At 51.6% G+C, this 16,182-nt stretch overlaps 1 protein-coding gene across 1 annotated transcript in view; it reads left to right on the plus strand.

The window, feature by feature from the left end:
• Positions 1-16,182, plus strand: part of TRERF1 (transcriptional regulating factor 1) — a 215,762-nt gene that overhangs the window by 143,643 nt on the left and 55,937 nt on the right. The window contains 1 exon segment of the mRNA XM_045572697.1: positions 7,703-7,817. The gene's annotated coding sequence lies outside the window, so the exon portion shown is untranslated.

Genomic DNA, 16,182 nt, shown 5'->3' on the forward strand with positions numbered 1-16,182 from the left:
GAGAGAGAGGGAAGGAGTGAGAGAGAAACATCGATGTGAGAGAGAAACATGGATGGATTGCCTTTGTAAGCACCCTGGCCGGGAGTCAAACCCACAACTTCTTGGTGCTTCGGGACAGTGCTCCAACCAGCTGAGCCACACGGCCAGGGCCCTGCACTATTTTCCACTCCCACCAGCAATGCGTACGGGTTCCAACTTCTCCAGTGGGTATTTTTGTTTTTGTTCTTTTGGCCCATCTAGTAGGTTCTAAGGGAAGCTTCGGTTCTCCGGGCGGTCCCCAGGGACATGACTAATGCCACTGCCTGAAGGATAGCTCACCATAAAGTGCTTCAGTGACAGTCTCTTCGCACGGGGCCGTGGGACCCCGTGAGCAGTCCCCGGGTGGGGCTTGTGGCACCATCGGGAATGGGAGCTGTCCGTGTGCCGCTGAAGAAGTTGGATTTTTTCCGCCCATCTTACTACGTCCATCCGGGCGGCTGTCGTGAAATGACACGGACTGGGTGGCTTAGGAGCAACAGACATTTGGAATTTGTTGCTCGCCGTTCTGGAGGCTGGGAAGTCCAAGCTCAAGGTGCCAGCGCGGCTGTGTTCCGCTGAGGCTGTCTCCTGGTTTGGAGCCAGCAGGCCCGGCTCCTCACGCGGAGGCGGGCTCGGGAGCTCCGGGAGTCTCTGTCCTAAGAGCATTCATTTCACTCCTGAGAGCTCCAGCCTCGTGACCTGAGCACCTCCAGCGGGCCCACCTCCTGACACCATCACTTTGGGGGGCTAGGATTTCAACAAATGGATCGTGGGGTGGGGACACAGGCCATCAGACCATAGCATGTCCTCCCTCCCCATTAGGAAGAGTCATGGAGTGGGTGGGACAGTTTGCTCTCTGCTCGCCCTGGGAAGGCCAGGTCAGCTGAGATGACTGACCCCATGCATCCATGCCTGACCCCGCTGCCCCCATGAGTGACCTCCCCCACCCAGTGCCCCATGGGCTGAGTTTTTGCAAAGCACCTACCTATGGCCGGGGGCCGGCCGGGAGGGTCTTTTCCCAGCATGAACTGGCTTTGATCTCTTCCGTTTTCATGACACTAAGGTGAAATTTTGCATTGAGCTGCACAGTAATAGCTGGGGCTGATGTAACTTTTTATAAATAAGGGATTTCACCCCCACCCGTGTAAGTTTTGGTCCTGTGGCCTTGAGGAGAAAAGTGATAAACCAGGGTCAGTGGACACAGGGGTGTCGGGGCGGGGCTGCGGGAGGAGCCTGAATGAAAGGAATAGTATGTCTGCTGACAATGGGCAGTGTGTTCCCCTCCTCCGGAACGTCCTCACACGGAGTCTCTGGGGTGGAAGAGAACATTTAAGTTGTACATTGTATCCACACGAGCACAGGGAGCGAGGTCCGGCTGTAACTGTGGGCTGCTGGCTCTGGGGCAGGAGCCCAGTGGCACCCAGGCCTCCCGAGGCAGCTGTTCTCGGCCTCGGCCACGTGTCACAACCACCTGGCAAGCTTTAACACTTAGCTGGTAGGTCTGTGGTGGAACCCAGGCATCTGTGTTTTTAAATCTCCCTAGGTCTGCGGTCAGCAAACTCATTATAACAACTGTACAACGATTGAAATTTCTCTTGAGAGCCGAAAACCACTTCTGCACACGGCCCACGAAGTTTCAATCGCACTGCACGTGCGATTGAGGAAGAGCCGCACTCACGGGGCCAAAAAGCCGCAGTTTGCTGACCACTGCCCTGGGTGATGCTGGTGTGCAATCAGGATTGAGAACTGCTGTGCTTTTGATGGTCTGTGCTATGCTTAAACCTCGGGGGGGTGGGGGGAGCGGATGGTAAGAGAACAACCAAAGGACTTGTATGCATACATATGAGCATAACTAATGGACACAGACATTAGGCGGCGGGGGGGGGGGGGGGGGGGGGGAGCAGCCAGGGAGAGAGAGGTCAATGGGGGGGAAAGGAGGCGTGTAATTCTTTCAATAATTACGAACTACTAGAAAAATAAAAGATGCTGTGGAAAGTCATTTGGAATTCACACAAGGCTACAACAAGTATTGTCTATGCTCCCTTGTTTGAAAGCTTTTAAACAACTGTCCATGTAAATATAGGCATTTGATTCAGAAGCTTTAAATTTCAGGGCCTGTGTAAAATAATTCAAAAATTTAGAGAGAGAGAGAGAGAGAGAGAGAGAGAGAGATACTGTGGTAGCGCATGGGACATAACGGTGGGGGGGAAAAAAAATCAGACATTGCCCTTGCCGTAGTAGGGCTTACAGTCTGGGACACCAACTTGTTTAGCACATAATTAATTAATGGCAGCTGTGGTAAGTGCTTAGCTTTCTGGAGGGCCAAAGAAGTCTCACTGATCCTATCACCTGAAAGCTGACATTAATGAGCGGGGAGCTAGGAAAAGAGCATCCCAGTCAACGGGGCCAGCATGTGCAAAGGCCCTGGGGCAGAAAGAGCTGTGTGTGTGTGTGTGTGTGTGTGTGTGTGTGTGTGTGTGAGTGACGACCTGGAAGACCAGCTGGCTGGAGCCCTTGAGCAGGGGGCTGAGGCCAGAGGAGGCTGCAGAGTGGACGGTGGCCTGCCATCCACGTCAGCCTACAGGGAGCCATTCTGATACGCTCACCAAGTGTGAGCTGCTCTGAGACTGATGTGAGCCGCCCGGCCTCTGCGTTCTGGAGCACTCGGCTGCACAGAGGCCTGACTGGGTGGTCTGATTCTCTCTGAGTGGGCCGGGCAGGAATCCCCTCCTCCAAAGAACTGGAGAGGAGCTGGGAGTTCCCCCCACATCTATAAAGCTTTCGGGCTTCGGGGGGTTCTAGTTCAGGTCCCATCGCCCCCACACAGGAGGACTCACGGGACAGGAGGGCGCCTCCCTCCCGCCTCCCCCGGGACTGCAGTCTCAGATTTCTCGTTGGATTGTTCATGCTCCCCACTGTGTGTTGGTGTTCCTGGACTAAATCCACAGATGTCACTCCTCCTCCTCCAGCTCCCTGTCCTCCACCTCCTCCTGGCTTCCCTCCTCTTCTCCCTCCTCCTTTTCCTGCCTTTAAAAGTCTGCGCCAACTCCTAAGGCACGGTGGGTGGCACGGGGACGCTTCACACTTCATTTGGTCCCGCTCCCCGTTTTAGAAGCTCCACAGTTTACATCTTACACCCCCTCCCTCCCCTGCCTCTCTCCCCTCGCCTCTGCCTGGTGACCTGTGACCCTTCAAACAGCCCTGTGGCTGAGGAGCGCCTTCCTCTTTGGTCTGGGCCTCTCTGTACTGGTATAGAGCGCTCCTTTCTGTATATTGATTGTTCCCTTCCCCAGGACTCTTACATCTTTTTAAAAATATATATATATTATAGATTTTTTTACAGAGAGGAAGAGAGAGGGATAGTTAGAAACATCGATGAGCGAGAATCATCAATCAGCTGCCTCTTGCATCACCCCCACTGGGGATGTGCCGCAACCAAGGTACATGCCCTTGACCGGAATCGAACCTGGGACCCTTGAGTCTGCAGGTCAACGCTCTATCCACTGAGCCAAACTGGTTAGGGCAAGACTCTTCAATCTTCATTTCTCCCTAAACTCTGACCCACAGCGTGGTGTGGAAGGCGACATTGGTTGCCCCCAGGGTGCAGAAGGGAAACCGAGGCCCGGACTCCCCGATGACGTACCAGCTGTGGGTCCTTCCGGGGCTGTGTCCTCGCTGGTCCCGTGGGAAAGAGATAAGTGAGATTTCCATCCTGCACGCCTGCCAGGCTTCCCGGTCCAGCCCCCCACCTGGGTTTGTGGTGCTGGATAAGGCAGCGGGCCTCCGTTTCCTCACCTGCTGATTGTCTTAGCTCTGTGCCGTCAGGTCTGAGAACTGCTCTGCTGGCCTGTGGACACCGTGGTGAGAAAAAGCAGGCGCTGCCTCGGCCGGGTGGCTCGGGGGTTTAGAGTGTCGTCCTATACGCCAAAAAGGTCCCAGGTTCGATTCCTGGTCAGGGCACATTCCTAGGTTTTGGGTTCAATCCCTAGTCAATGTTTCTCTCTCTCTTTCTCTCCCTCCCTCCCTCCCTCATCAATAAAAATATATCCTTGGGTGGTATTTTTTTTTTTTTTAATCAGACATTGCTGATGCCCCAGGAGGGCTTGTAGCTGTCTATGAAGTCATACATGCCTGGCCCATATGAGGCCGTCAGGATGGCGTAGCTGTTACATCTCCCCTGTCACCTGGGACTCGGCTGTTTGTCCGAGGGAACCCGGTCATTCCTGGTGCAGCCAGAACCAGAACTCTGCTGGCTGCTAGCCTGGCTCCTGGGGCGCCTACCCATAAGTCCCCAGGGGAGATTGACCTGGGAACACGGAGGTGTGGCTCGGTGAGGGACAGGCTGCTGCAGAGGGCACACACGGAGACATGGTGAGTCTTCAGGCCCCTTGGCCGGTCTGCGACGGCTGTCCCCTGTGCCCTTGCAGAGCAGTCCTGCAGCCCCTGTATTGGATGGGAAGTCATTTCATGGATTCCTGTGGATACTCCAGTCCAGGGAGAGGCCTGGCTGTCCCCACCCTCTGGTGTGAGGTGACAGTAGCGCGGCCCCGTGTCCCAGGCCTCCTGGGAGCCAGGCAGTGTGCTCGATGTGGGACCCACGTGCCTGCTGCGGGCCAGGGACCGCGCAGGGAGGGCACTGCTCACCCGTCTTACCGAAGAGTGGCCAGTGAGGGGCGGGAAGGAGGTGAACCCGGGTTTGATGTTCTGTGCATTAAAGTGTGTGGCCTGTCGAGTCTCAGCCGTCCTGAGGCTTCTCCCGCCGAGAGCCTAATGATAGGATGCTCACCCACCTCCCCCACGCCCACACTCACTGACAGCCTCGGTCGGCACTGACCAGCCAGTGTCACCACTGGCCAGTTGGGTTTAGCCAGGTTGCTGCCATTGAAGAGAACATAGATGAGCCCCAACACTAGTATAAGTGGATGCCAGCCTAGGCTAAGGGAGGAGTGAGCAGGCTGGCACCTGATTTTCCTGGTATCGTCTTCAGCACTTTTTAAGAACATGCACGTCGTTGATGCTTGCCCTGAAGGCAGCAGTGACGGAAGCGTGGCCTAAGGTCAGGATCCCACTTGGTCCTGTTACAACCTCCTGTCTGGCTGGAGCGGGCGGGCCGTGCTTCTCCTCACAGGACCTCTGCCCAGGCTCTCTGCCGCTACGTGGTTTCACTAATTTATTCTTTGGGCTCAGATTAGAGACTGATTCCCTGTGGCAGACCCCTGGCCCTTTCCTGTGCTTGGTCTATCATAGGCTTTTATAGCAGCAGCCCCCTTTGTTAGGGCATATCCCTACTGTAGAGTCTTTTTAACCTGTAAACATCGGCTCCCCCCGCTAGACTATCAGCCCCATGAAGGCAGTGGCCGCATTGGTCTTGACTGTTGTACGCTTAGCACCTTGTACATGCCTGGTACATACTAGCCTCTCGGTCAACATGGGCTGGATGGGTGGTTGGTTGGATGGGTGGATTGAGCTCGTTACCTTCCTTTCCTTTTCCTGAAGCCCGGCCAAAAGGCTCTTCTTAGCAGGGGTGGGGGACCGTGATGGCCTGATGCTATGTCTCTCTGGGGCATCTTGAGAACCCTGAGGGCTAGCCAGGCACCTGGCATACAGCGGATGGCCAGTACAAGGTGACGAAGCCGAACGCTTGCCCTTGAGACTAGCTGCTGCTGTGAGGGACCTGGAGAGCTGCTTTCCCACGTGGAGGGTAAGGACAGCTCGGTTCTTCACAGAAGCGCACGGAACTGCCTCCCCGCTTCCCACCATGCCGTGGTCTGCTATTCAGGTCGCCAATTGCTATATTGACTTATTTGCACGTAAATAGTTATTTCCATAACCTTCTCTTGGCCAACATTCAGAGATAATGATATACAATCTTTGTAACATCACAGACACGGCTTCAAAAGCATTCTGTTGCTATTGGAATGCTTATGATGTGCTTATCGCTCGAATTTCATGAGCAACAAAAACTCCCAAATTGCAGATGATTTAGCATTTGAAGCTGGGAGTGAGCGTGTGTGTGTGTGTGTGTGTGTGTGTGTGTGCTTGCATTTTTTCTTTTTAAAAAGACTTTGAAAAGAGTTTTTCTTTGGTAGAGTTATTTCCTTATAAAGTTTAAAATAAGAACTACTTAAGAGCTGAGAGCTTAGAGGAGTGAGTACTTTCCCTTAAACATTCAAATGGGTGAGAATGACTTGTAATCTCTTCCTTAAGTATTAAGGCAATAGCTACTCACAGGCTTTTTTTGGAGCTGGCTGCCACAGACAAAGGATTTCAAAAAAAATTTTAAAAATCATTTTTATAGCATTAAATAGGAGGAACGAACACCAGCAGCTCAGCTGCCCCGGCATTTTGGAGATGATTACTTTCAGGCCGGGCTTGTCCCAGAGGGTTGGGAGTCCCGGATGGAGCAGGACAGGGCTGCAGGCACCGCTCTGACCAGGGCCCGTGAGCTCCCTGCTCTTGTTCCTCGAACCCACTGCCTCTGTCCACCACCCCACGCGCACACATTTCCAAAGTCCCTGCCGTGGCTCTCCTTCCCGGAGAGAGACTCATGGACTCTCCGAAGGCGAGTCCAGAGGGCAAATTGGACATTTTTCTTTCTGGCCACCCTCTTGGAACCAAGAGCAGTCAGACATCTCGGGAAAAGGGGCACTCTATAAGCTCTCGTTAGTGCTGCTACTCAGCTGTGGTTCGTGGGATGGCGCTGGCCTGCAAACGTCACTGGTCCATAATGAAGTACAGATATTGGGAGTAAGCACTTCGAAACTTTCACACTGATGTGACAGTCATTTGTTGAATTGAACGATTTAAAAATAGGCTTGGCCGAGACTGGTTTGGCTCAATGGTTAGAGCGTCGGCTTGGGGACTGAAGGGTCCCGGGTTCGATTCTGGTCAAGGGCATGTACGTTGGTTGCAGGCATATCCCCAGTAGGGGGTGTGCAAGAGGCAGCTGATCGATGACTCTCTCTCATCGATGTTTCTAACTCTCTATCTCTCTCCCTTCCTCTCTGTACAAAATCAATAAAATATATATTTTTTAAAAAAAGTAGGCTTGTACTTTGAATATTTTTTATTTTATTTTTCTAGTGGCCCATTTTCATTATCCTATATAATAAAAGACTAATATGCAAATTAGTCAAGACCGGGAGTGCAACCAGGGGCGGGGCCAGCCGGCCAGCGGGTCTGTGGCCCTTGCCCCTGTGCACAAATCCAAGCACCAGGCCTCTGGTGTTTTATAGAAGTGTTCATTTGTGATGGGTTGGAAAGTAAAGACAACTGGCCCTTCGTCACAGATACAGTAGTAGTTTGAGAAGCCTTGTGCTGTCAACGTGTAAGCGGCCTCTGCCCTCCTACCCTGTGGGACAGGTGGGCTGTTGAGTGAATTTGGGGAAGTCACAGCACTTGCCACATTATATTGCAATGAAAACTAGTCTTGCTGGGCTGTTTCTTGAGAAGAGCAGGACTGCATGTGGCTCATCTTCAGAGCCTCATTCCGTAGAGCCCTGCCTGGCACTAGAGGGCGAGGGAAACATCATCCAGCGTAGGCCTGCCTGCCCCCAGTGACCCCAGAGTGGTGAAGCCATCCTCGGGAAGTCCCAGGGCTTCTGGGTAGTGTCCTCTGGGGCTGGTGATGGAAGGCTGGGAGCAAGCGATGAAGAAGTGACCTCTCCTCCTTTTGTTCCCACAGAACCAGGTCTCCTCTGCCCACCTGCCCAGCAGCATGAGAGCAGCATGACCGGCCAGCCGCAGGAGAAGCCCCCAGAGCCAGGCCCCCAACTCAGCCATCTGCTGCGGAGGGCACGGTGAGCTTGCGTCCCTTCTCCTGGAAGGTGTAGGGGTGTTCGTCATAACGTATTCCATATGCTTTTTCAATCTTTCCCCGTGGAGCCGGCTTTCGGAGACGCTTCCACAGGACTCTTCCTTCCGGTGTGAAGATGGCTGCCTGGCTCTGCTTTCCTGTTTTGTATAAATTCTCCCCCAGACCCTGATGCCACTCACCTTGTCCTCTCGTTCCCTCCGGGCGGGGAAGGGTGCATTACCTGCGGTTGCTAACTTAGCCCGGGCTGTTCCCCAGAGAGAACCCTTTATCCACTAGTCATGGTGCAGCTGGTCCTCAAGGAACGTCATTTCCTTCACCACCTTTCCAATACAGCCTTGCTGAGATGCTGGAGACACTTAACTCTTGTTTATATTCATTCACCTCCGGTAAAATCGGTTTCGTTTTACTTCGTTTCACTCGAAGTCGAAGAACCAGTCAACGATGTTAAGTGAGGACTTACTGTGCGCATGAAGAGCTTCCTCTGTGACCATCGCCGTGCTAGACTCTAGATCAGTGGTTCTCAACCCTCCTGATGCCGAGACCCTTTACTACAGTTCTTCATGTTGTGGTGACACCCAACCACAAAATTATTTTCATTGCTACTTCATAACTGTAATTTTGCTGCTGTTAAGAATCGTAATGTAAATATTTATGTTTTCCAATGGTCTCAGGCGACCCTGCTAGTCGCGACCCACGGGTTGAGAACTGCTGCTGTAGAGCCTAAGACCATCGGAAAACACAGATGTATACATTATAATTCATAACAGTATCGAAATTACAGTTATGAAGTAGCAACAAAAATGATTTCATGGTTGGGGGTCACCACAACATGAGGAACCGCATTAAAGGGACATGGCATTAGGAAGGTTGAGAACCACTGCTCTAGGTGCATCAGTGAACAAGACAGAGTCTCTGTCTTTTTTAAGAAAATATAGGTTTGGATCCTTCAAGAGGGTTTGAAGTAAGCATTAAACCGCTTCTGTGTGTTCCTTCTTTATATTTTGTCTCTTTCCAACTTTTTTCTTAAACGTTTCATGAATGAAAAGCATGAGTATTCTGTAATTATTGAATACTAGAGGCCCAGTGCACGAATTCGTGCACGGGTGGGAGGCCGGCAATCAGGGCCTATCAAGGCCATTTCACCCAGTCCGTATTGGGGCATTCAGGGCCAGCAGGTGGGGGTGAGGGGAGACTGTGAGAGGTTGGCCAGCCAGGAGGGGAGGGACTGATCAGGACTGGCAGGCCATGGGGAGGGACCGCAGGAGGTTGGCCCATTACGGGAGGGTGGCTGTGGGAGCACACTGATCACCAGGGGGCAATTCCTGTGCTGAGCATCTGCCCCCTGGGGTCAGTGCGCTTCAAAGTGACTGGTTGACTGGTCATTTGGTCATTCAGTCGTAACAGTCGCTTTTAGATAGATAGGTAGATAGGTAGATAAATAGATGTTTTTCTATATATAAGCATCTAAATTAGTTCACTGTACTGTTCAACTGTTCAACTCATCTATAATATGTTCCTTTCTGATTTTGTTTGATTAATCTATTAATTATTTAGGGAAATGTGCTAAATATCTCCCATTGGATTTGTCAATTTCTCCTTGCAGTGCTGAAAATTTTGCTTTATGTATTTTAAAGCAATTTGGTGCAAAGATGTTTAGACTAAGTGTATATCTTATTGATGAATTGGGATTCATTTCTACCATCTTTACATACTTTCCATTTTTTCTGCTTTTTTTTTCCTTGAGTTATTTTCATCTCCCGTTCTATTTTCCCCCCCAGAATCATATACTCATTTATTTTCCATTTAAAAAAAAAATACAATAAGCATTCATCTGTCTGGACATCCATATTTAAGTGTGTTTTGCATTTTCTGAAATGAGAGTGAATTTTTTTTTTAGATTCTATCATTAAAAAAAAAAAATCAATGTTGACATATTGTAGGTGTCCCCTTACCCACCTCTGTTTGCCCTTCACCCACCCCCACCTTATCTTCTTATTTGGTAGTTATGTGATCTGTATCTATTCTTTCAGTGGTCACCCATCTATTTTAACAGATAGATGGGTGACAAAGTCTAAAATTAATCGGTGTCTTTACCTTCCTCCCAGACCGTGCAAGAACCATAAATGGCTTTACTTCTAACCACTGCCTCTCTGTGTGCACAGAGTTACTACCCTGTGTTTTTATCCTATCCTGTTTTCACCTGCACGTTAGACATCATTGTTTCATACAGTGTTTGTATAGACTGCCCACACACTTAATACTTTTGTCACCGTTCTTTCATGAACCCGAGATACTGTTCCTTTCTTCTAACATAAATCTATTAGCGTCATCCTTTAGTGAGACACTATTGGTAGTAAAGTCTCGGGCTTTTTTTCCTTTTGGTTTGGCGTGGTTCAGTTTTTTGTTTTGGTTGGCTTGAAATATCTTATTTTGCTCTCGGTTTTGAAAGGTAGCTTTACTGGATATAGTCTCTTAGGTCATTGATGTTGTTAGTCCATGGCCCTGGCTCGCGATGCTGCTGCTGAGAAACTGGCTGTCTGCCTGATTGCTGTTCCTTTGTACCTGACCCGGCGTTTCTCTCCGGTTATGTTCAAGAGACTGTTGTTTTCTTTGGTGTTCTGGAGCTTCACCGTGGTGTAATGAGGAGTACACTTCTCTGTCTTTACTCTGCGTGGTGTTCATGGGGCTTCCTGGAGCTGAAGATGGGTATCTTCCCACAATTCTGGAAAAGTCCCCACCCTTCGTTTCTTTGAATATCACGTCTTTCCCATTCTTTCTAATATCTCCTTCTGGGACTCCAGTTAGACGTATGGTAGACCTTCTCGTTCTATTCCCTGTGCCTCTTATCTTTTATTTCATATTTTAAATCTGTCTTTCCGTGAACTCTGAATCATTTCTTCGGATCTGTCTTCCATTTGATTAATTTATCCTGTGTCTCAAAGGCTATCTAATTCATCCATTGAATTTTTTCCTTTCAGCTCCTTTTTGTATTATTTTTAGAAGTTCTGGTTCATTATTTTTCAGATCTGCTTGGTGATTTTCTGACCTCTTATTTCTTGTTCGTATTACACATTTCTCTCTCTATTTTCTAACATATTGAAGTAGCTGTTGGGAAAATGGCATGGGATCCGGTAATTCCAGAGTCTGCCATCTCTACAGGCCTGAGTGTGCCGCTGTTGTATCTACCTCCTCGCTCTTCTGTTGTCTCTGTGAGCTGCGCATTTTCATTGCCACTTTATCTTTGAGAATTCTTTGAGGTCCGGGTTGACATTGACTTTTCTGGAGAGGATTTGCTTTAACTTCTGCTAGTCATCTGGAGGCACTACCAACCAAAAAGCACTTTGGTGTGTTTTGGGTTTTTTTTGTTTGTTTTTGTTTTTTTGTGTGGGTTTTTTTTTGTTTGTTTGTTGTGTGTGTGTGTGTGTGTGTGTGTGTGTGTATTTGTTTTTTGTGTTTTGGTGTTTTTTTTACCCAAGGCTCTTCTGGCTACAGACGTGGCCTGAACTCAAACTGCAAACCTGTGCAAAGTCCAGCTTTCGGCACATAATTTCGACAATGACTTCCCACAGCCCAAAGCCAGCTTTTCTTGCCGTGCCCTCTGTGTGGCCTGGGTCTCCTGCTCATGGCGGGGGGGAGCCACTCCCCTGGGAAACAGAATGTCTGGGAGCCTCAGGACAAAGGCCGGCTTCGCTCCAGGATGGCCTCCCAAGGATCCTGCTTTCGGTTGGTGTTTGGTCTTGGAAGAATCCTTCCATTTGTACCGGCTCAGCAATGTGTGTACAATTCGTATACTTTAAATTTTATCCAGCATTTTATTTGCTTCCATTGGGAAGGTCAAGTCGGGTGCCTGGCTGAAAAGTGTATCTTCTTTGTTTTCCCCCCAGCATGGCTCTGGGGGGCAGAAACGACTATTCCCTGTTCACAGGAGAGCAGGCCCAGGCGCAGAGAGGACCGGAGCGGGGCTGTCATCACAGGCGCAGCAGGTGCGGCCTGGGAAGGAGTGTGTGCCTTTCCTCTCTCCTTCCTTCCCGAAGAATGACTGGCCACTTTTGGGGGGATTCGCTTTATGCTCGCCAAGGAGATGAGCTCCTACCAGAACACTTTAAATAGCTGGAATAGCTTTGTAAAATGTGTTTATGAATCTATTGTTTATCTTCCCTGAGAGAGGAAATGGCTTCTGCATATTTTGTGGCTTCTTTCTCTGGCGGTCACCAGCACTTTTCCTGCCTCATTCCCGCTCTGCACGCCCTCCCAGACCCACAGCCAGTCCCCCGTGCTCCTCCCCCGGGACCCCAGCTGCTCCCTGTCCTCATGCTGCTCTCCCCTTCTTCTTCTCCCAAGTCCCCACGTCCCCAGTCCTTCCTGCTATCGGATTTTCCGTCTCATGGGCCTCCGGGCGGCCTCCGGGCACGGAGGTGAGACGTTGGGGACCTGGGGGCAGAGAGAAAAGCTGGGTTTGAACCTAACTCTGCCACTCACTAGCTTCGTCTCTCTGCGCTTCGGTTCCTTCATCTGTGACATGGGGACAAGGACCAAAAGAGTGGATGTACGTAGAGCTCATCCCAGGAGCTGGGAGCACGGACGCACTCAGTCCGCGGTGTAACTAACGCTGTGACCGAGGACAGGTGCCTACAGGCCCTGCTCTCACCCAGCCGCGCTTCCCTGCTGGCAGAGCTGGCGGGTGAGAGGTGATGAAGGCCACGGTCAGTGAGGGATTCCCAGCCTCACTGTTCTGTTTTCAAGCTGTTTTTGTTTGTTTGTTTGTTGTTTGTTTGTTTTGCCTTTTAAATAATACGAGGGAAAACAGAACACACTGGCCTGGCCGCGTTGGCACGGGTTCTAGAAATGGGGCGCCTGGGTCAAAGGACAGCACAGCCACGCTGCTGGGCGCCTGTCTGGCCGGGGGGGAGGGGGGTCCTTCCTGTCCATTTCACTTCACACACTCCCTTCTAACAAGTGGCTTTCTGCTGCTCAGGCTTGCATCACTTCCTGATCTGATATCGATCAGGCAACACCGCTTCTCAGCGCCGCTATTTGTGGCGCTCCGGCCGTGTACAGTGGGTACGCGGCATAGGAAACGCTCAGGGCGGCCGTGACCCTAAAACTGCTCTAACAAACAAACTCCGTCAATTTAAAAAAAGACTTTCTGGCCAAAGAGTGCACCAATGATAAACCGCCTCCATGAGGTTAGGTGTCAGGTATTCATAGTGGGCGTCCAAAGGGAGAGCACCCTACCTCTGAATGGTGAGGGGTGTGGGGGAGGGAGAGTAGAGCTGGCCCGGCACGGCAGGTAGGATGAGGCAGCTGAGGAGGAACCTGGTACCTTCTGGGTGGAGAAGTGTGAACCGAGGCAAGAGCTTCCTCTGTGACCATCACCGTGCTCGACTCTAGATCAGTGGTTCTAGATCTGCGGTATAGGAAACGCATAGGGTGGCCATGACCCTAAAACTGCCTCCTCCTGAGCCGGTGAGACGCGGGGGACCGTCCGGCCCCACAGAGGTCCTCGGGGCCCCGCTGGGCAGCCACCTCCGCGAGCAGACCCGAAGCCAGGAGAAGCCCTGCAGCTGATGTCCCGGTTTCCCCGGTGCTTTTGACCACATGGTCATGAGCATGGTGGCCTCGAGTGGAATTGCATATGGCTTCTAACAGATGCTTCCGTTCATTCCAGGCCACCAACTCACTTTTGTAAAACAGGAATTGGCACCTTTCTTTAAGGAACATTCAGGCTGTGACACCAAAAGGTATCTGGAGGCAACCACTCATCTTCCTTTTCCAGGGGTTGCTCAGGTATCCCCAAGGGGGAGGGATTCTGGGAGCCTGGGTGCTGATGGTGCTGGCCTTTGCAGGGGTGGGAGTTGGGGGTGCTTTCTCCTCATGGCTCCCAAGATAATGTCCGGGATGTTCTGGGCCCTCCTGGGGGGCCCCCGCCCATCCCGCCTGCAAACCTCAGTCTATGAACAGCCTCCCTCCCTACGATGCCTCCTGCTTCCTGTCCCACCTCCACGCTCATTACTCAGAGCTGTGAGCTGAGATTGATTACTTACTCCAGTGTTGGCAGACTCATTAGTCAGCAGAGCCAAATATCAACAGTACAATGTTTGAAATTTCTTTGGAGAGCCGAATTTTTTAAACTTAAACTTCTTCTAACACCACTTCTTCAAAATGGACTCGCCAAGGCTGTAGTATTTTGTGGAAGAGCCGCACTCAAAGGGCCAAAGAGCATGTGGCTCTTGAGCCCCATTTTGCCGACAGCAGACTTACTCCATCTAACTGGCCTTGCCCATGAGGAGCTCAACCGGTAGATTATCGGTGAGCCTCCACGTTGTCAGCCGAGTCTTGCACATCGAAACAAGGGATTGTCCTAAACTCAGAGATGAAGTTTTCCAGAACCAGGAAGTTGGGACACTTGATGTCGGGGCTCTCTGAGGAGTTTGGGAAGCCGGGGTTATTGTGGCTATTGAGACAGGGGGCTCCCGGGCAAAGGACTCTTGCTTGCACGGCCACGTAAAAGCCAATGGAATCCGTTATAATCTGAGTGTTTACGTGCTGCTTGGAGATTGGCCATTAGCTCCTCGCTGTTGGGTGGTCTCCCTTCAAAAAAATATTTTTTAAGCTTTTATTATACTAATAGTGTGTATTTTCTTAGTATATAAAAATATTAAAACACTCTAGCTGGAGCTTAAGGTGCTCTGATAAGCTCTTCCACTCACCCTGTTCAATGGCAGAGCTGGGACTAAAATCCAGTGCTCTCCACCATGAGGCTGGGATTCCTAGGGGTCAGGGGTCAGGAGTCAGTGGTGGGAAATAGTCCTGTCCCAGCTCCTGGCTCAGGATTGTGGAGTGTCCCTGAAACAGAGTCTGGGAAGGTTCCTTCAGCTGAGCCTTCACAGGTCAGAGCCACAGGGACTTCCTTGGGGGGTCCATCAGGTCCGAGCCCATCGCTCTGCGGAAGCTGAATCTAAAGTGTAGGGAGGGGAAGTCATTTGCCCAACAAGGTCACAGGGCCGGTCTCCTTTTCTGCCTGGTCCGGGTTATCTCTACTTTGGGTTTGCATTTCCTGAATACACAGCAACCGGGTGGGGGCGGGGTGGAGGCGAGGGAAGTGAGCTTGAAAGAGCCCCATCTGAGAAGGTTTAAGTTTCCTGTGAGTGTCCCATGAAGAGGGCGATGACCCGAGTGCGCACAGTGAGGGGCCGGGGAGGTTGGTTTAGGCCCAGGGGACCAAGAACGGAGGGAAAAGGAGCTGTTCCGATGTGACGGTTTCGTTGATAGGATGGAAAGGATTTCTTTGCCCTTCTGGGGTGCCTTCCTGCTTGTATTTCTGGAGAACACTCAGGCCACGTAGAGGCGCTGGTCTCATCGGAGTGGCAGTGGTTTGTGGTTTCTGGGGGTTCTCTGGCCTCTGGCTCTCGTCTCCGTCTGTCTTCTCCCCCGTCACGTGATCCTTTGGAGAACGCTTCCTCCCTCGGAGCTTCCCTAGTGTAGTCCCAATCGCACTACAGCCGGTGGACACGGGAGTGTCCCCCTCTGCTCAGGGTTAGGGTGGCCTCATTTCTTCTTCTCCAGCGTCTGTGAGGCTGGCGTGAGCTCTGAGGGGGTAGCAGCTTCCACCAAGAGGGCTCTCGTTTGCCCACCAGGTCAGGTAGCAGGTGTGGGCCACGCCCACCACGCCCCCTTCCCCCCAAGCCTGCTCCTGGACAGCCCTGCCTGACGAGTGTCCCAGTTCCTTAAAGGGGGCCGTTTGTGTGGTGTTTTTTCGGCAGGCAGAGAGGCAGATGTGGACAGAATCACTGCCAAGTTCCGGGAATCTGAGAGCTGGGGGCCCCCTTGAGACAGGAAAGAAAGCAGACTGTCTCCTTATGGGTGTCACGGAGGGAGTGAAATGACTCTGGCCAGGGACCCGGGACGCCCCCTTGTACACTTTCTTCTTTAGTGAAAACCACAGAGATTGTAAGCGTAAGATGGCCACTGGATGAGGACTTCTCCTTTCCTCTCCTGGGGTCCCGGGCTGCTGGAGAGCTGGGCCCCAGAGAGCAGACAGCGTCTTCGTTACCAGTCTTCGCGCTGGGCAGCGTGGCCCGACCCGGCCACACTCACAGTCCCTCGTGGGCACCCCCTGAATCGCACGGGCCCCTGGCGAACCACGGGGCTCTCTCGCCGAGGCTGACCTGCCCCAGAAACCTCCTCCACCAATGGGCAAGCCAAACAGGCACCCACACTCCTGGTGTCTCTCTGCCTAACTCCGTGTCAGCAAACTGCGGCTCACGAGCCACATCCGGCTCTTTGGCCCCTTGAGTGTGGCTCTTCCACAAAATACCACGGCCTGGACGAGTCTGTTTTGGAGAAGT

This window comes from Pipistrellus kuhlii, unplaced genomic scaffold, assembly GCF_014108245.1.
Source record: "Pipistrellus kuhlii isolate mPipKuh1 unplaced genomic scaffold, mPipKuh1.p scaffold_m20_p_5, whole genome shotgun sequence".
NCBI classification, from domain to species: domain Eukaryota; kingdom Metazoa; phylum Chordata; class Mammalia; order Chiroptera; family Vespertilionidae; genus Pipistrellus; species Pipistrellus kuhlii.